Raw genomic sequence first — 25,716 nt, 5'->3', positions numbered from 1 at the left:
TATATAATATATATTTCGTGGACTTTCATATTTTATGTACAGTATATAGTATATATTTGGTGACATTTGATATTTTTTGTACAGTGTATAATATATATTTGGTGAAATTTTATATATTATGTACAGTATATAATATATATTTGGTGTACTTTCATATTTAATATACAGTATATAGTATATATTTGGTGACATTTGATATTTTATATACAATATATAATATATATTTGTTGAAATTTGATATTTTATGTACAATATATAATATATATTTGGTGAAATTTTATATTTTATGTACAGTATATAAGATATATTTGGTGTACTTTCAGATTTTATGTACAGTATATAGTATATATTTGGTGACATTTGATATTTTATGTACAGTATATAATATATATTTTTTGAAATTTTATACCTTATGTACAGTATATAATATATATTTGGTGTACCTTCATATTTTGTGTACAGTATATAGTATATATTTGGTGACAATTGATATTTTATATACAATAAATAAGATATGTTTCTTGAAATTTGATATTTTATGTACAGTATATACTATATATTTGGTGAAATTTGACATTATAGGTACAGTATATAATATATGTTTGGAAAATTTGATATTTTATATACAGTATATAATATATATTTGGTGACATTTGATATTTTATGTACAGTATATAATATATATTTTTTGAAATTTTATATTTTATGTACAGTATATAATGTATATTTGGTTTACTTTCATATTTTATTTACAGTATATAGTATATATTTGGTGACATTTGATATTTTATGTACAGTGTATAATATATATTTGGTTAAATTTTATATTTTATGTACAGTATATAATATATATTTGGTGTACTTTCATATTTTATGTACAGTATATAGTGTATATTTGGTGACATTTGATATTTTGTATACAATAAATAAGATATGTTTCTTGAAATTTGATATTTTATGTACAGTATATTCTATATATTTGGTGAAATTTGACATTATAGGTACAGTATATAATATATGTTTGGTGAAATTTGATATTTTATATACAGTATATAATATATATTTGGTGAAACTTGATATTTTATGTACAGTATATAATATATATTTTTTGAAATTTTATATTTTATGTACAGTATATAATATATATTTGGTGGACTTTCATATTTTATGTACAGTATATAGTATATATTTGGTGACATTTGATATTTTATGTACAGTGTATAATATATATTTGGTGAAATTTTATATTTTATGTACAGTATATAATATATATTTGGTGTACTTTCATATTTAATATACAGTATATAGTATATATTTGGTGACATTTGATATTTTATATACAATATATAATATATATTTGTTGAAATTTGATATTTTATGTACAGTATATAATATATATTTGGTGAAATTTTATATTTTATGTACAGTATATAAGATATATTTGGTGTACTTTCATATTTTATGTACAGTATATAGTATATATTTGGTGACATTTGATATTTTATGTACAGTATATAATATATATTTTTTGAAATTTTATACTTTATGTACAGTATATAATATATATTTGGTGTACCTTCATATTTTGTGTACAGTATATAGTATATATTTTGTGACATTTGATATTTTATATACAATAAATAAGATATGTTTCTTGAAATTTGATATTTTATGTACAGTATATACTATATATTTGGTGAAATTTGACATTATAGGTACAGTATATAATATATGTTTGGTGAAATTTGATATTTTATATACAGTATATAATATATATTTGGTGAAATTCGATATTTTATGTACAGTATATAATATAAGTTTTTTGAAATTTTATATTTTATGTACACTATATAATGTATATTTGGTTTACTTTCATATTTTATGTACAGTATATAGTATGTATTTGGTGACTTTTGATATTTTATGTACAGTGTATAATATATATTTGGTGAAATTTCATATTTTATGTACAGTATATAATATATATTTGGTGTACTTTCATATTTTATGTACAGTATATAGTATATATTTGGTGACATTTGATATTTTATATACAGTATATAATATATATTTGTTGAAATTTGATATTTTATGTACAGTGTATAATATATATTTTTTGAAATTTTATATTTTATGTATAGTATGTAATATATATTTGGTGTACTTTCATATTTTATGTACAGTATATAGTATATATTTGGTGACATTTGATATTTTATGTACAGTGTATAATATATATTTGGTGAAACTTTAAATTTTAAGTACAGTATATAGTATATATTTGGTGTACTTTCATATTTTATGTACAGTATATAGTATATATTTGGTGACATTTGATATTTTATGTACAGTATATAATATATATTTGGTGTACTTTCATATTTTATTTACAGTATATAGTATATATTTGGTGACATTTGATATTTTATGTACAGTGTATAATACATATTTGGTGAAATTTTATATTTTATGTACAGTATATAATATATATTTGGTGTACTTTCATATTTAATATACAGTATATAGTATATATTTGGTGAGATTTGATATTTTATATACAATATATAATATATATTTCTTGAAATTTTATATTTTATGTACAGTATATAATATATATTTGGTGAAATTTTATATTTTATGTACAGTATATAAGATATATTTGGTGTACTTTCATATTTTATGTACAGTATATAGTATATATTTGGAGACATTTGATATTTTATGTACAGTATATAATATATATTTTTTGAAATTTTATACTTTATGTACAGTATATAATATATATTTGGTGTACCTTCATATTTTGTGTACAGTATATAGTATATATTTTGTGACATTTGATATTTTATATACAATAAATATGTTTCTTGAAATTTGATATTTTATGTACAGTATATACTATATATTTGGTGAAATTTGACATTATAGGTACAGTATATAATATATGTTTGGTAAAATTTGATATTTTATATACAGTATGTAATATATATTTGGTGAAATTCGATATTTTATGTACAGTATATAATATATGTTTTTTGAAATTTTATATTTTATGTACACTATATAATGTATATTTGGTTTACTTTCATATTTTATGTACAGTATATAGTATGTATTTGGTGACATTTGATATTTTATGTACAGTGTATAATATATATTTGGTGAAATTTTATATTTTATGTACAGTATATAATATATATTTGGTGTACTTTCATATTTTATGTACAGTATATAGTATATATTTGGTGACATTTGATATTTTATATACAGTATATAATATATATTTGTTGAAATTTGATATTTTATGTACAGTATATAATATATATTTTTTGAAATTTTATATTTTATGTATAGTATGTAATATATATTTGGTGTACTTTCATATTTTATGTACAGTATATAGTATATATTTGGTGACATTTGATATTTTATGTACAGTGTATAATATATATTTGGTGAAATTTTAAATTTTAAGTACAGTATATAGTATATATTTGGTGTACTTTCATATTTTATGTACAGTATATAGTATATATTTGGTGACATTTGATATTTTATGTACAGTATATAATATATGTTTGGTGTACTTTCATATTTTATTTACAGTATATAGTATATATTTGGTGACATTTGATATTTTATGTACAGTGTATAATATATATTTGGTGAAATTTTATATTTTATGTACAGTATATAATATATATTTGGTGTACTTTCATATTTTATGTACAGTATATAGTATATATTTGGTGACAATTGATATTTTATGTACAGTGTATAATATATATTTGGTGAAATTTTAAATTTTATGTACAGTATATAATATATATTTGGTGTACTTTCATATTTTATGTACAGTATATAGTATATATTTGGTGACATTTGATATTTTATATACAATAAATAAGATATGTTTCTTGAAATTTGATATTTTATGTACAGTATATACTATATATTTGGTGAAATTTTATATTTTATGTACAGTATATAAGATATATTTGGTGTACTTTCATATTTTATGTACAGTATATAGCATATATTTGGTGACATTTGATATTTTATGTACAGTATATAATATATATTTGTTGAAATTTGATATTTTATGTATAGTATATAATATATATTTGGTGAAATTTTATATTTTATATACAGTATATAATATATAATTGGTGTACTTTCATATTTTATCTACATTATATAGTATATATTTCGTGACATTTGATATTTTATGTACAGTATATAATATATATTTTTTGAAATTTTATACTTTATGTACAGTATATAATATATATTTGGTGTAACTTCATATTTTGTGTACAGTATATAGTATATATTTGGTGACATTTGATATTTTATATACAATAAATGAGATATTATTCTTGAAATTTGATATTTTATGTACAGTATATAGTATATGTTTGGTGAAATTTGATATTATAGGTACAGTATATAATATATATTTGTTGAAATTTGATATTTTATGTACAGTATATAATATATATTTGGTGAAATTTTATATTTTATGTGCAGTATATAAGATTTATTTGGTGTACTTTCATATTTTATGTACAGTATATAGTATATATTTGGTGACATTTGATATTTTATGTACAGTATATATTATATATTTGTTAAAATTTGATATTTTATGTACAGTATATAATATATATATTTTGAAAATTTATATTTTATGTACAGTATATAATATATATTTGGTGTACTTTCATATTTTATGTACAGTATATAGTATATATTTGGTGACATTTGATATTTTATGTACAGTGTATAATATATATTTGGTGAAATTTTATATTTTATGTACAGTATATAATATATATTTGGTGTACTTTCATATTTTATGTACAGTATATAGTATATATTTGGTGACATTTGATATTTTATATACAATAAATAAGATATTATTCTTGAAATTTGATATTTTATGTACAGTATATAATATATATTTTTTGAAATTTTATATTTTATGTATAGTATGTAATATATATTTGGTGTACTTTCATATTTTATGTACAGTATATAGTATATATTTGGTGACATTTGATATTTTATGTACAGTGTATAATATATATTTGGTGAAACTTTAAATTTTAAGTACAGTATATAGTATATATTTGGTGTACTTTCATATTTTATGTACAGTATATAGTATATATTTGGTGACATTTGATATTTTATGTACAGTATATAATATATATTTGGTGTACTTTCATATTTTATTTACAGTATATAGTATATATTTGGTGACATTTGATATTTTATGTACAGTGTATAATACATATTTGGTGAAATTTTATATTTTATGTACAGTATATAATATATATTTGGTGTACTTTCATATTTAATATACAGTATATAGTATATATTTGGTGAGATTTGATATTTTATATACAATATATAATATATATTTGTTGAAATTTTATATTTTATGTACAGTATATAATATATATTTGGTGAAATTTTATATTTTATGTACAGTATATAAGATATATTTGGTGTACTTTCATATTTTATGTACAGTATATAGTATATATTTGGAGACATTTGATATTTTATGTACAGTATATAATATATATTTTTTGAAATTTTATACTTTGTGTACAGTATATAATATATATTTGGTGTACCTTCATATTTTGTGTACAGTATATAGTATATATTTTGTGACATTTGATATTTTATATACAATAAATATGTTTCTTGAAATTTGATATTTTATGTACAGTATATACTATATATTTGGTGAAATTTGACATTATAGGTACAGTATATAATATATGTTTGGTAAAATTTGATATTTTATATACAGTATGTAATATATATTTGGTGAAATTCGATATTTTATGTACAGTATATAATATATGTTTTTTGAAATTTTATATTTTATGTACACTATATAATGTATATTTGGTTTACTTTCATATTTTATGTACAGTATATAGTATGTATTTGGTGACATTTGATATTTTATGTACAGTGTATAATATATATTTGGTGAAATTTTATATTTTATGTACAGTATATAATATATATTTGGTGTACTTTCATATTTTATGTACAGTATATAGTATATATTTGGTGACATTTGATATTTTATATACAGTATATAATATATATTTGTTGAAATTTGATATTTTATGTACAGTATATAATATATATTTTTTGAAATTTTATATTTTATGTATAGTATGTAATATATATTTGGTGTACTTTCATATTTTATGTACAGTATATAGTATATATTTGGTGACATTTGATATTTTATGTACAGTGTATAATATATATTTGGTGAAATTTTAAATTTTAAGTACAGTATATAGTATATATTTGGTGTACTTTCATATTTTATGTACAGTATATAGTATATATTTGGTGACATTTGATATTTTATGTACAGTATATAATATATGTTTGGTGTACTTTCATATTTTATTTACAGTATATAGTATATATTTGGTGACATTTGATATTTTATGTACAGTGTATAATATATATTTGGTGAAATTTTATATTTTATGTACAGTATATAATATATATTTGGTGTACTTTCATATTTTATGTACAGTATATAGTATATATTTGGTGACAATTGATATTTTATGTACAGTGTATAATATATATTTGGTGAAATTTTAAATTTTATGTACAGTATATAATATATATTTGGTGTACTTTCATATTTTATGTACAGTATATAGTATATATTTGGTGACATTTGATATTTTATATACAATAAATAAGATATGTTTCTTGAAATTTGATATTTTATGTACAGTATATACTATATATTTGGTGAAATTTTATATTTTATGTACAGTATATAAGATATATTTGGTGTACTTTCATATTTTATGTACAGTATATAGCATATATTTGGTGACATTTGATATTTTATGTACAGTATATAATATATATTTGTTGAAATTTGATATTTTATGTATAGTATATAATATATATTTGGTGAAATTTTATATTTTATATACAGTATATAATATATAATTGGTGTACTTTCATATTTTATCTACATTATATAGTATATATTTCGTGACATTTGATATTTTATGTACAGTATATAATATATATTTTTTGAAATTTTATACTTTATGTACAGTATATAATATATATTTGGTGTAACTTCATATTTTGTGTACAGTATATAGTATATATTTGGTGACATTTGATATTTTATATACAATAAATGAGATATTATTCTTGAAATTTGATATTTTATGTACAGTATATAGTATATGTTTGGTGAAATTTGATATTATAGGTACAGTATATAATATATATTTGTTGAAATTTGATATTTTATGTACAGTATATAATATATATTTGGTGAAATTTTATATTTTATGTGCAGTATATAAGATTTATTTGGTGTACTTTCATATTTTATGTACAGTATATAGTATATATTTGGTGACATTTGATATTTTATGTACAGTATATATTATATATTTGTTAAAATTTGATATTTTATGTACAGTATATAATATATATATTTTGAAAATTTATATTTTATGTACAGTATATAATATATATTTGGTGTACTTTCATATTTTATGTACAGTATATAGTATATATTTGGTGACATTTGATATTTTATGTACAGTGTATAATATATATTTGGTGAAATTTTATATTTTATGTACAGTATATAATATATATTTGGTGTACTTTCATATTTTATGTACAGTATATAGTATATATTTGGTGACATTTGATATTTTATATACAATAAATAAGATATTATTCTTGAAATTTGATATTTTATGTACAGTATATAATATATATTTTTTGAAATTTTATATTTTATGTATAGTATGTAATATATATTTGGTGTACTTTCATATTTTATGTACAGTATATAGTATATATTTGGTGACATTTGATATTTTATGTACAGTGTATAATATATATTTGGTGAAACTTTTAATTTTAAGTACAGTATATAGTATATATTTGGTGTACTTTCATATTTTATGTACAGTATATAGTATATATTTGGTGACATTTGATATTTTATGTACAGTATATAATATATATTTGGTGTACTTTCATATTTTATTTACAGTATATAGTATATATTTGGTGACATTTGATATTTTATGTACAGTGTATAATACATATTTGGTGAAATTTTATATTTTATGTACAGTATATAATATATATTTGGTGTACTTTCATATTTAATATACAGTATATAGTATATATTTGGTGAGATTTGATATTTTATATACAATATATAATATATATTTGTTGAAATTTTATATTTTATGTACAGTATATAATATATATTTGGTGAAATTTTATATTTTATGTACAGTATATAAGATATATTTGGTGTACTTTCATATTTTATGTACAGTATATAGTATATATTTGGAGACATTTGATATTTTATGTACAGTATATAATATATATTTTTTGAAATTTTATACTTTGTGTACAGTATATAATATATATTTGGTGTACCTTCATATTTTGTGTACAGTATATAGTATATATTTTGTGACATTTGATATTTTATATACAATAAATATGTTTCTTGAAATTTGATATTTTATGTACAGTATATACTATATATTTGGTGAAATTTGACATTATAGGTACAGTATATAATATATGTTTGGTAAAATTTGATATTTTATATACAGTATGTAATATATATTTGGTGAAATTCGATATTTTATGTACAGTATATAATATATGTTTTTTGAAATTTTATATTTTATGTACACTATATAATGTATATTTGGTTTACTTTCATATTTTATGTACAGTATATAGTATGTATTTGGTGACATTTGATATTTTATGTACAGTGTATAATATATATTTGGTGAAATTTTATATTTTATGTACAGTATATAATATATATTTGGTGTACTTTCATATTTTATGTACAGTATATAGTATATATTTGGTGACATTTGATATTTTATATACAGTATATAATATATATTTGTTGAAATTTGATATTTTATGTACAGTATATAATATATATTTTTTGAAATTTTATATTTTATGTATAGTATGTAATATATATTTGGTGTACTTTCATATTTTATGTACAGTATATAGTATATATTTGGTGACATTTGATATTTTATGTACAGTGTATAATATATATTTGGTGAAATTTTAAATTTTAAGTACAGTATATAGTATATATTTGGTGTACTTTCATATTTTATGTACAGTATATAGTATATATTTGGTGACATTTGATATTTTATGTACAGTATATAATATATGTTTGGTGTACTTTCATATTTTATTTACAGTATATAGTATATATTTGGTGACATTTGATATTTTATGTACAGTGTATAATATATATTTGGTGAAATTTTATATTTTATGTACAGTATATAATATATATTTGGTGTACTTTCATATTTTATGTACAGTATATAGTATATATTTGGTGACATTTGATATTTTATATACAATAAATAAGATATTATTCTTGAAATTTGATATTTTATGTACAGTATATAATATATATTTTTTGAAATTTTATATTTTATGTATAGTATGTAATATATATTTGGTGTACTTTCATATTTTATGTACAGTATATAGTATATATTTGGTGACATTTGATATTTTATGTACAGTGTATAATATATATTTGGTGAAATTTTAAATTTTATGTACAGTATATAGTATATATTTGGTGTACTTTCATATTTTATGTACAGTATATAGTATATATTTGGTGACATTTGATATTTTATGTACAGTGTATAATATATATTTGGTGAAATTTTATATTTTATGTACAGTATATAATATATATTTGGTGTACTTTCATATTTTATGTACAGTATATAGTATATATTTGGTGACATTTGATATTTTATATACAATAAATAAGATATTATTCTTGAAATTTGATATTTTATGTTCAGTATATACTATATGTTTGGTGAAATTTGATATTATAGGTACAGTTTATAATATATATTTGTTGAAATTTGATATTTTATGTACAGTATATAATATATATTTGGTGAAATTTTATATTTTATGTACAGTATATAAGATATATTTGGTGTACTTTCATATTTTATGTACAGTATATAGTATATATTTGGTGACATTTGATATTTTATATACAGTATATAATATATATTTGTTAAAATTTGATATTTTATGTACAGTATTTAATATATATTTTTTGAAATTTTATATTTTATGTACAGTATATAATATATATTTGGTGTACTTTCATATTTTATGTACAGTATATAGTATATATTTGGTGACATTTGATATTTTATGTACAGTGTATAATATATATTTGGTGAAATTTTATATTTTATGTACAGTATATAATATATATTTGGTGTACTTTCATATTTTATGAACAGTATATAGTATATATTTTGTGACATTTGATTTTTTATATACAATAAATAAGATATTATTCTTGAAATTTGATATTTTATGTACAGTATATACTATATGTTTGGTGAAATTTGTTATTATAGGTACAGTATATAATATATATTTGGTGAAATTTGATATTTTATATACAGTATATAATATATATTTGGTGAAATTTGATATTTTATGTACAGTATATAATATATATTTGGTGTACTTTCATATTTTATTTACAGTATGTAGTATATATTTGGTGACATTTGATATTTTATGTACAGTGTATAATATATATTTGGTGAAATTTTATATTTTATGTACAGTATATAATATATATTTGGTGTACTTTCATATTTTATTTACAGTATATAGTATATATTTGGTGACATTTGATATTTTATGTACAGTGTATAATATATATTTGGTGAAATTTTATATTTTATGTACAGTATATAATATATATTTGGTGTACTTTCATATTTTATGTACAGTATATAGTATATATTTGGTGACATTTGATATTTTATGTACAGTGTATAATATATATTTGGTGAAATTTTAAATTTTATGTACAGTATATAATATATATTTGGTGTACTTTCATATTTTATGTACAGTATATAGTATATATTTGGTGACATTTGATATTTTATATACAATAAATAAGATATGTTTCTTGAAATGTGATATTTTATGTACAGTATATACTATATATTTGGTGAAATTTTATATTTTATGTACAGTATATAAGATATATTTGGTGTACTTTCATATTTTATGTACAGTATATAGCATATATTTGGTGACATTTGATATTTTATGTACAGTGTATAATATATATTTGGTGAAATTTTATATTTTATGTACAGTATATAATATATATTTGGTGTACTTTCATATTTAATATACAGTATATAGTATATATTTGGTGACATTTGATATTTTATATACAATATATAATATATATTTGTTGAAATTTGATATTTTATGTACAGTATATAATATATATTTGGTGAAATTTTATATTTTATGTACAGTATATAAGATATATTTGGTGTACTTTCATATTTTATGTACAGTATATAGTATATATTTGGTGACATTTGATATTTTATGTACAGTATATAATATATATTTTTTGAAATTTTATACTTTATGTACAGTATATAATATATATTTGGTGTACCTTCATATTTTGTGTACAGTATATAGTATATATTTTGTGACATTTGATATTTTATATATAATAAATAAGATATGTTTCTTGAAATTTGATATTTTATGTACAGTATATACTATATATTTGGTGAAATTTGACATTATAGGTACAGTATATAATATATGTTTGGTAAAATTTGATATTTTATATACAGTATATAATATATATTTGGTGAAATTCGATATTTTATGTACAGTATATAATATAAGTTTTTTGAAATTTTATATTTTATGTACACTATATAATGTATATTTGGTTTACTTTCATATTTTATGTACAGTATATAGTATGTATTTGGTGACATTTGATATTTTATGTACAGTGTATAATATATATTTGGTGAAATTTTATATTTTATGTACAGTATATAATATATATTTGGTGTACTTTCATATTTTATGTACAGTATATAGTATATATTTGGTGACATTTGATATTTTATATACAGTATATAATATATATTTGTTGAAATTTGATATTTTATGTACAGTATATAATATATATTTTTTGAAATTTTATATTTTATGTATAGTATGTAATATATATTTGGTGTACTTTCATATTTTATGTACAGTATATAGTATATATTTGGTGACATTTGATATTTTATGTACAGTGTATAATATATATTTGGTGAAATTTTAAATTTTAAGTACAGTATATAGTATATATTTGGTGTACTTTCATATTTTATGTACAGTATATAGTATATATTTGGTGACATTTGATATTTTATGTACAGTATATAATATATATTTGGTGTACTTTCATATTTTATTTACAGTATATAGTATATATTTGGTGACATTTGATATTTTATGTACAGTGTATAATACATATTTGGTGAAATTTTATATTTTATGTACAGTATATAATATATATTTGGTGTACTTTCATATTTAATATACAGTATATAGTATATATTTGGTGAGATTTGATATTTTATATACAATATATAATATATATTTGTTGAAATTTGATATTTTATGTACAGTATATAATATATATTTGGTGAAATTTTATATTTTATGTACAGTATATAAGATATATTTGGTGTACTTTCATATTTTATGTACAGTATATAGTATATATTTGGTGACATTTGATATTTTATGTACAGTATATAATATATATTTTTTGAAATTTTATACTTTATGTACAGTATATAATATATATTTGGTGTACCTTCATATTTTGTGTACAGTATATAGTATATATTTTGTGACATTTGATATTTTATATACAATAAATAAGATATGTTTCTTGAAATTTGATATTTTATGTACAGTATATACTTTATATTTGGTGAAATTTGACATTATAGGTACAGTATATAATATATGTTTGGTAAAATTTGATATTTTATATACAGTATGTAATATATATTTGGTGAAATTCGATATTTTATGTACAGTATATAATATATGTTTTTTGAAATTTTATATTTTATGTACACTATATAATGTATATTTGGTTTACTTTCATATTTTATGTACAGTATATAGTATGTATTTGGTGACATTTGATATTTTATGTACAGTGTATAATATATATTTGGTGAAATTTTATATTTTATGTACAGTATATAATATATATTTGGTGTACTTTCATATTTTATTTACAGTATATAGTATATATTTGGTGACATTTGATATTTTATGTACAGTGTATAATATATATTTGGTGAAATTTTATATTTTATGTACAGTATATAATATATATATGGTGTACTTTCATATTTTATGTACAGTATATAGTATATATTTGGTGACATTTGATATTTTATGTACAGTGTATAATATATATTTTGTGAAATTTTAAATTTTATGTACAGTATATAATATATATTTGGTGTACTTTCATATTTTATGTACAGTATATAGTATATATTTGGTGACATTTGATATTTTATATACAATAAATAAGATATGTTTCTTGAAATGTGATATTTTATGTACAGTATATACTATATATTTGGTGAAATTTTATATTTTATGTACAGTATATAAGATATATTTGGTGTACTTTCATATTTTATGTACAGTATATAGCATATATTTGGTGACATTTGATATTTTATGTACAGTGTATAATATATATTTGGTGAAATTTTATATTTTATGTACAGTATATAATATATATTTGGTGTACTTTCATATTTAATATACAGTATATAGTATATATTTGGTGACATTTGATATTTTATATACAATATATAATATATATTTGTTGAAATTTGATATTTTATGTACAGTATATAATATATATTTGGTGAAATTTTATATTTTATGTACAGTATATAAGATATATTTGGTGTACTTTCATATTTTATGTACAGTATATAGTATATATTTGGTGACATTTGATATTTTATGTACAGTATATAATATATATTTTTTGAAATTTTATACTTTATGTACAGTATATAATATATATTTGGTGTACCTTCATATTTTGTGTACAGTATATAGTATATATTTTGTGACATTTGATATTTTATATATAATAAATAAGATATGTTTCTTGAAATTTGATATTTTATGTACAGTATATACTATATATTTGGTGAAATTTGACATTATAGGTACAGTATATAATATATGTTTGGTAAAATTTGATATTTTATATACAGTATATAATATATATTTGGTGAAATTCGATATTTTATGTACAGTATATAATATAAGTTTTTTGAAATTTTATATTTTATGTACACTATATAATGTATATTTGGTTTACTTTCATATTTTATGTACAGTATATAGTATGTATTTGGTGACATTTGATATTTTATGTACAGTGTATAATATATATTTGGTGAAATTTTATATTTTATGTACAGTATATAATATATATTTGGTGTACTTTCATATTTTATGTACAGTATATAGTATATATTTGGTGACATTTGATATTTTATATACAGTATATAATATATATTTGTTGAAATTTGATATTTTATGTACAGTATATAATATATATTTTTTGAAATTTTATATTTTATGTATAGTATGTAATATATATTTGGTGTACTTTCATATTTTATGTACAGTATATAGTATATATTTGGTGACATTTGATATTTTATGTACAGTGTATAATATATATTTGGTGAAATTTTAAATTTTAAGTACAGTATATAGTATATATTTGGTGTACTTTCATATTTTATGTACAGTATATAGTATATATTTGGTGACATTTGATATTTTATGTACAGTATATAATATATATTTGGTGTACTTTCATATTTTATTTACAGTATATAGTATATATTTGGTGACATTTGATATTTTATGTACAGTGTATAATACATATTTGGTGAAATTTTATATTTTATGTACAGTATATAATATATATTTGGTGTACTTTCATATTTAATATACAGTATATAGTATATATTTGGTGAGATTTGATATTTTATATACAATATATAATATATATTTGTTGAAATTTGATATTTTATGTACAGTATATAATATATATTTGGTGAAATTTTATATTTTATGTACAGTATATAAGATATATTTGGTGTACTTTCATATTTTATGTACAGTATATAGTATATATTTGGTGACATTTGATATTTTATGTACAGTATATAATATATATTTTTTGAAATTTTATACTTTATGTACAGTATATAATATATATTTGGTGTACCTTCATATTTTGTGTACAGTATATAGTATATATTTTGTGACATTTGATATTTTATATACAATAAATAAGATATGTTTCTTGAAATTTGATATTTTATGTACAGTATATACTTTATATTTGGTGAAATTTGACATTATAGGTACAGTATATAATATATGTTTGGTAAAATTTGATATTTTATATACAGTATGTAATATATATTTGGTGAAATTCGATATTTTATGTACAGTATATAATATATGTTTTTTGAAATTTTATATTTTATGTACACTATATAATGTATATTTGGTTTACTTTCATATTTTATGTACAGTATATAGTATGTATTTGGTGACATTTGATATTTTATGTACAGTGTATAATATATATTTGGTGAAATTTTATATTTTATGTACAGTATATAATATATATTTGGTGTACTTTCATATTTTATTTACAGTATATAGTATATATTTGGTGACATTTGATATTTTATGTACAGTGTATAATATATATTTGGTGAAATTTTATATTTTATGTACAGTATATAATATATATATGGTGTACTTTCATATTTTATGTACAGTATATAGTATATATTTGGTGACATTTGATATTTTATGTACAGTGTATAATATATATTTTGTGAAATTTTAAATTTTATGTACAGTATATAATATATATTTGGTGTACTTTCATATTTTATGTACAGTATATAGTATATATTTGGTGACATTTGATATTTTATATACAATAAATAAGATATGTTTCTTGAAATTTGATATTTTATGTACAGTATATACTATATATTTGGTGAAATTTTATATTTTATGTACAGTATATAAGATATATTTGGTGTACTTTCATATTTTATGTACAGTATATAGCATATATTTGGTGACATTTGATATTTTATGTACAGTATATAATATATATTTGTTGAAATTTGATATTTTATGTATAGTATATAATATATATTTGGTGAAATTTTATATTTTATATACCGTATATAATATATAATTGGTGTACTTTCATATTTTATCTACAGTATATAGTATATATTTCGTGACATTTGATATTTTATGTACAGTATATAATATATATATTTGAAGTTTTATACTTTATGTACAGTATATAATATATATTTGGTGTAACTTCATATTTTGTGTACAGTATATAGTATATATTTGGTGACATTTGATATTTTATATACAATAAATGAGATATTATTCTTGAAATTTGATATTTTATGTACAGTATATAGTATATGTTTGGTGAAATTTGATATTATAGGTACAGTATATAATATATATTTGTTGAAATTTGATATTTTATGTACAGTATATAATATATATTTGGTGAAATTTTATATTTTATGTGCAGTATATAAGATTTATTTGGTGTACTTTCATATTTTATGTACAGTATATAGTATATATTTGGTGACATTTGATATTTTATGTACAGTATATATTATATATTTGTTAAAATTTGATATTTTATGTACAGTATATAATATATATATTTTGAAAATTTATATTTTATGTACAGTATATAATATATATTTGGTGTACTTTCATATTTTATGTACAGTATATAGTATATATTTGGTGACATTTGATATTTTATGTACAGTGTATAATATATATTTGGTGAAATTTTATATTTTATGTACAGTATATAATATATATTTGGTGTACTTTCATATTTTATGTACAGTATATAGTATATATTTGGTGACATTTGATATTTTATATACAATAAATAAGATATTATTCTTGAAATTTGATATTTTATGTACAGTATATAATATATATTTTTTGAAATTTTATATTTTATGTATAGTATGTAATAAATATTTGGTGTACTTTCATATTTTATGTACAGTATATAGTATATATTTGGTGACATTTGATATTTTATGTACAGTGTATAATATATATTTGGTGAAATTTTAAATTTTATGTACAGTATATAGTATATATTTGGTGTACTTTCATATTTTATGTACAGTATATAGTATATATTTGGTGACATTTGATATTTTATGTACAGTGTATAATATATATTTGGTGAAATTTTATATTTTATGTACAGTATATAATATATATTTGGTGTACTTTCATATTTTATGTACAGTATATAGTATATATTTGGTGACATTTGATATTTTATATACAATAAATAAGATATTATTCTTGAAATTTGATATTTTATGTTCAGAATATACTATATGTTTGGTGAAATTTGATATTATAGGTACAGTATATAATATATATTTGTTGAAATTTGATATTTTATGTACAGTATATAATATATATTTGGTGAAATTTTATATTTTATGTACAGTATATAAGATATATTTGGTGTACTTTCATATTTTATGTACAGTATATAGTATATATTTGGTGACATTTGATATTTTATATACAGTATATAATATATATTTGTTAAAATTTGATATTTTATGTACAGTATTTAATATATATTTTTTGAAATTTTATATTTTATGTACAGTATATAATATATATTTGGTGTACTTTCATATTTTATGTACAGTATATAGTATATATTTGGTGACATTTGATATTTTATGTACAGTGTATAATATATATTTGGTGAAATTTTATATTTTATGTACAGTATATAATATATATTTGGTGTACTTTCATATTTTATGTACAGTATATAGTATATATTTTGTGACATTTGATTTTTTATATACAATAAATAAGATATTATTCTTGAAATTTGATATTTTATGTACAGTATATACTATATGTTTGGTGAAATTTGTTATTATAGGTACAGTATATAATATATATTTGGTGAAATTTGATATTTTATATACAGTATATAATATATATTTGGTGAAATTTGATATTTTATGTACAGTATATAATATATATTTGGTGTACTTTCATATTTTATTTACAGTATGTAGTATATATTTGGTGACATTTGATATTTTATGTACAGTGTATAATATATATTTGGTGAAATTTTATATTTTATGTACAGTATATAATATATATTTGGTGTACTTTCATATTTTATTTACAGTATATAGTATATATTTGGTGACATTTGATATTTTATGTACAGTGTATAATATATATTTGGTGAAATTTTATATTTTATGTACAGTATATAATATATATTTGGTGTACTTTCATATTTTATGTACAGTATATAGTATATATTTGGTGACATTTGATATTTTATGTACAGTGTATAATATATATTTGGTGAAATTTTAAATTTTATGTACAGTATATAATATATATTTGGTGTACTTTCATATTTTATGTACAGTATATAGTATATATTTGGTGACATTTGATATTTTATATACAATAAATAAGATATGTTTCTTGAAATGTGATATTTTATGTACAGTATATACTATATATTTGGTGAAATTTTATATTTTATGTACAGTATATAAGATATATTTGGTGTACTTTCATATTTTATGTACAGTATATAGCATATATTTGGTGACATTTGATATTTTATGTACAGTATATAATATATATTTGTTGAAATTTGATATTTTATGTATAGTATATAATATATATTTGGTGAAATTTTATATTTTATATACCGTATATAATATATAATTGGTGTACTTTCATATTTTATCTACAGTATATAGTATATATTTGGTGACATTTGATATTTTATGTACAGTATATAATATATATTTTTTGAAATTTTATACTTTATGTACAGTATATAATATATATTTGGTGTACCTTCATATTTTGTGTACAGTATATAGTATATATTTTGTGACATTTGATATTTTATATACAATAAATAAGATATGTTTCTTGAAATTTGATATTTTATGTACAGTATATACTATATATTTGGTGAAATTTGACATTATAGGTACAGTATATATGTTTGGTAAAATTTGATATTTTATATACAGTATGTAATATATATTTGGTGAAATTCGATATTTTATGTACAGTATATAATATATGTTTTTTGAAATTTTATATTTTATGTACACTATATAATGTATATTTGGTTTACTTTCATATTTTATGTACAGTATATAGTATGTATTTGGTGACATTTGATATTTTATGTACAGTGTATAATATATATTTGGTGAAATTTTATATTTTATGTACAGTATATAATATATATTTGGTGTACTTTCATATTTTATGTACAGTATATAGTATATATTTGGTGACATTTGATATTTTATATACAGTATATAATATATATTTGTTGAAATTTGATATTTTATGTACAGTATATAATATATATTTTTTGAAATTTTATATTTTATGTATAGTATGTAATATATATTTGGTGTACTTTCATATTTTATGTACAGTATATAGTATATATTTGGTGACATTTGATATTTTATGTACAGTGTATAATATATATTTGGTGAAATTTTAAATTTTAAGTACAGTATATAGTATATATTTGGTGTACTTTCATATTTTATGTACAGTATATAGTATATATTTGGTGACATTTGATATTTTATGTACAGTATATAATATATATTTGGTGTACTTTCATATTTTATTTACAGTATATACTATATATTTGGTGACATTTGATATTTTATGTACAGTGTATAATATATATTTGGTGAAATTTTATATTTTATGTACAGTATATAATATATATTTGGTGTACTTTCATATTTTATGTACAGTATATAGTATATATTTGGTGACATTTGATATTTTATGTACAGTGCATAATATATATTTGCTGAAATTTTAAATTTTATGTACAGTATATAATATATATTTGGTGTACTTTCATATTTTATGTACAGTATATAGTATATATTTGGTGACATTTGATATTTTATATACAATAAATAAGATATGTTTCTTGAAATTTGATATTTTATGTACAGTATATACTATATATTTGGTGAAATTTTATATTTTATGTACAGTATATAAGATATATTTGGTGTACTTTCATATTTTATGTACAGTATATAGCATATATTTGGTGACATTTGATATTTTATGTACAGTATATAATATATATTTGTTGAAATTTGATATTTTATGTATAGTATATAATATATATTTGGTGAAATTTTATATTTTATATACAGTATATAATATATATTTGGTGTACATTCATATTTTATCTACAGTATATAGTATATATTTGGTGACATTTGATATTTTATGTACAGTATATAATATATATTTTTTGAAATTTTATACTTTATGTACAGTATATAATATATATTTGGTGTAACTTCATATTTTGTGTACAGTATATAGTATATATTTGGTGACATTTGATATTTTATATACAATAAATGAGATATGTTTCTTGAAATTTGATATTTTATGTACAGTATATAGTATATATTTGGTGACATTTGATACTTTATGTACAGTGTATAATATATATTTGGTGAAATTTTATATTTTATGTACAGTATATAATATATATTTGGTGTACTTTCATATTTTATGTACAGTATATAGTATATATTTGGTGACATTTGATATTTTATATACAATAAATGAGATATTATTCTTGAAATTTGATATTTTATGTACAATATAGTATATGTTTGGTGAAATTTGATATTATAGGTACAGTATATAATATATATTTGTTGAAATTTGATATTTTATGTACAGTATATAATATATATTTGGTGAAATTTTATATTTTATGTGCAGTATATAAGATTTATTTGGTGTACTTTCATATTTTATGTACAGTATATAGTATATATTTGGTGACATTTGATATTTTATGTACAGTATATATTATATATTTGTTAAAATTTGATATTTTATGTACAGTATATAATATATATATTTTGAAAATTTATATTTTATGTACAGTATATAATATATATTTGGTGTATTTTCATATTTTATGTACAGTATATAGTATATATTTGGTGACATTTGATATTTTATGTACAGTGTATAATATATATTTGGTGAAATTTTATATTTTATGTACAGTATATAATATATATTTGGTGTACTTTCATATTTTATGTACAGTATATAGTATATATTTGGTGACATTTGATATTTTATATACAATAAATAAGATATTATTCTTGAAATTTGATATTTTATGTACAGTATATAATATATATTTTTTGAAATTTTATATTTTATGTATAGTATGTAATATATATTTGGTGTACTTTCATATTTTATGTACAGTATATAGTATATATTTGGTGACATTTGATATTTTATGTACAGTGTATAATATATATTTGGTGAAATTTTAAATTTTATATACAGTATATAGTATATATTTGGTGTACTTTCATATTTTATGTACAGTATATACTATATATTTGGTGACATTTGATATTTTATGTACAGTGTATAATATATATTTGGTGAAATTTTATATTTTATGTACAGTATATAATATATATTTGGTGTACTTTCATATTTTATGTACAGTATATAGTATATATTTGGTGACATTTGATATTTTATATACAATAAATAAGATATTATTCTTGAAATTTGATATTTTATGTTCAGTATATACTATATGTTTGGTGAAATTTGATATTATAGGTACAGTATATAATATATATTTGTTGAAATTTGATATTTTATGTACAGTATATAATATATATTTGGTGAAATTTTATATTTTATGTACAGTATATAAGATATATTTGGTGTACTTTCATATTTTATGTACAGTATATAGTATATATTTGGTGACATTTGATATTTTATATACAGTATATAATATATATTTGTTAAAATTTGATATTTTATGTACAGTATTTAATATATATTTTTTGAAATTTTATATTTTATGTACAGTATATAATATATATTTGGTGTACTTTCATATTTTATGTACAGTATATAGTATATATTTGGTGACATTTGATATTTTATGTACAGTGTATAATATATATTTGGTGAAATTTTATATTTTATGTACAGTATATAATATATACTTGGTGTACTTTCATATTTTATGTACAGTATATAGTATATATTTTGTGACATTTGATTTTTTATATACAATAAATAAGATATTATTCTTGAAATTTGATATTTTATGTACAGTATATACTATATGTTTGGTGAAATTTGTTATTATAGGTACAGTATATAATATATATTTGGTGAAATTTGATATTTTATATACAGTATATAATATATATTTGGTGAAATTTTATATTTTATGTACTGTATATAATATATATTTGGTGTACTTTCATATTTTATTTACAGTATGTAGTATATATTTGGTGACATTTGATATTTTATGTACAGTGTATAATATATATTTGGTGAAATTTTATATTTTATGTACATAATATAATATATATTTGGTGTACTTTCATATTTTATTTACAGTATATAGTATATATTTGGTGACATTTGATATTTTATGTACAGTGTATAATATATATTTGGTGAAATTTTATATTTTATGTACAGTATATAATATATATTTGGTGTACTTTCATATTTTATGTACAGTATATAGTATATATTTGGTGACATTTGATATTTTATGTACAGTGTATAATATATATTTGGTGACATTTGATATTTTATGTACAGTATATAATATATATTTGGTGAAATTTCATATTTTATGTACAGTATATAGTATATATTTGGAGACATTTGATATTTTATATACAATAAATAAGATATGTTTCTTGAAATTTGATATTTTATGTACAGTATATACTATATATTTGGTGAAATTTTATATTTTATGTACAGTATATAAGATATATTTCGTGTACTTTCATATTTTATGTACAGTATATAGCATATATTTGGTGACATTTGATATTTTATGTACAGTATATAATATATATTTGTTGAAATTTGATATTTTATGTATAGTATATAATATATATTTGGTGAAATTTTATATTTTACATACCGTATATAATATATAATTGGTGTACTTTCATATTTTATCTACAGTATATAGTATATATTTGGTGACATTTGATATTTTATGTACACTATATAATATATATTTTTTGAAATTTTATACTTTATGTACAGTATATAATATATATTTTGTGTAACTTCATATTTTGTGTACAGTATATAGTATATATTTGGTGACATTTGATATTTTATATACAATAAATGAGATATGTTTCTTGAAATTTAATATTTTATGTACAGTATATAGTATATATTTGGTGACATTTGATATTTTATGTTCAGTGTATAATATATATTTGGTGAAATTTTATATTTTATGTACAGTATATAATATATATTTGGTGTACTTTCATATTTTATGTACAGTATATAGTATATATTTGGTGACATTTGATATTTTATATACAATAAATAAGATATTATTCTTGAAATTTGATATTTTATGTACAGTATATAATATATGTTTGGTGAAATTTGATATTATAGGTACAGTATATAATATATATTTGTTGAAATTTGATATTTTATGTACAGTATATAATATATATTTGGTGAAATTTTATATTTTATGTGCAGTATATGAGATATATTTGGTGTACTTTCATATTTTATGTACAGTATATAGTATATATTTGGTGACATTTGATATTTTATGTACAGTATATATTATATATTTGTTAAAATTTGATATTTTATGTACAGTATATAATATATATTTTTTGAAATTTTATATTATATGTACAGTATATGATATATATTTGGTGTACTTTCATATTTTATGTACAGTATATAGTATATATTTGGTGACATTTGATATTTTATGTACAGTGTATAATATATATTTGGTGAAATTTTATATTTTATGTACAGTATATAATATATATTTGGTGTACTTTCATATTTTATGTACAGTATATAGTATATATTTGGTGACATTTGATATTTTATGTACAGTGTATAATATATATTTGGTGAAATTTTATATTTTATGTACAGTATATAATATATATTTGGTGTACTTTCATATTTTATGTACAGTATATAGTGTATATTTGGTGACACTTGATATTTTATATACAATAAATAAGATATGTTTCTTGAAATTTGATATTTTCTGTACAGTATATACTATATATTTGGTGAAATTTGGCATTATAGGTACAGTATATAATATATGTTTGGTGAAATTTGATATTTTATATGCAGTATATAATATATACTTGGTGAAATTTGATATTTTATGTACAGTATATAATATATATTTTTTGAAATTTTATATTTTATGTACAGTATATAATATATATTTGGTGGACTTTCATATTTTATGTACAGTATATAGTATATATTTGGTGACATTTGATATTTTATGTACAGTGTATAATATATATTTGTTGAAATTTTATATTTTATGTACAGTATATAAGATATATTTGGTGTACTTTCATATTTTATGTACAGTATATAGTATATATTTGGTGACATTTGATATTTTATATACAATAAATAAGATATGTTTCTTGAAATTTGATATTTTATGTACAGTATATACTATATATTTGGTGAAATTTTATATTTTATGTACAGTATATAAGATATATGTGGTGTACTTTCATATTTTATGTACAGTATATAGTATATATTTGGTGACATTTGATATTTTATGCACAGGGTATAATATATATTTGGTGAAATTTTATATTTTATGTACAGTATATAATATATATGTGGTGTACTTTCATATTTTATGTACAGTATATAGTATATATTTGGTGACATTTGATATTTTATATACAGTAAATAAGATATTATTCTTGAAATTTGATATTTTATGTACAGTATATACTATATGTTTTGTGAAATTTGATATTATAGGTACAGTATATAATATATATTTGTTGAAATTTGATATTTTATGTACAGTATATAATATATATTTGGTGAAATTTTATATTTTATGTGCAGTATATAAGATATATTTGGTGTACTTTCATATTTTATGTACAGTATATAGTATATATTTGGTGACATTTGATATTTTATATACAGTATATAATATATATTTGTTAAAATTTGATATTTTATGTACAGTATTTAATATATATTTTTTGAAATTTTATATTTTATGTACAGTATATAATATATATTTGGTGTACTTTCATATTTTATGTACAGTATATAGTATATATTTGGTGACATTTGATATTTTATGTACAGTGTATAATATATATTTGGTGAAATTTTATATTTTATGTACAGTATATAATATATATTTGGTGTACTTTCATATTTTATGTACAGTATATAGTATATATTTTGTGACATTTGATTTTTTATATACAATAAATAAGATATTATTCTTGAAATTTGATATTTTATGTACAGTATATACTATATGTTTGGTGAAATTTGTTATTATAGGTACAGTATAAAATATATATTTGGTGAAATTTGATATTTTATATACAGTATATAATATATATTTGGTGAAATTTTATATTTTAT

This window comes from Gorilla gorilla, chromosome 3, assembly GCF_029281585.2.
Source record: "Gorilla gorilla gorilla isolate KB3781 chromosome 3, NHGRI_mGorGor1-v2.1_pri, whole genome shotgun sequence".
NCBI classification, from domain to species: Eukaryota; Metazoa; Chordata; class Mammalia; order Primates; family Hominidae; genus Gorilla; species Gorilla gorilla.
The sequence above is the reverse complement of the archived record's forward strand: the minus strand, read 5'-3'. Positions refer to the sequence as shown.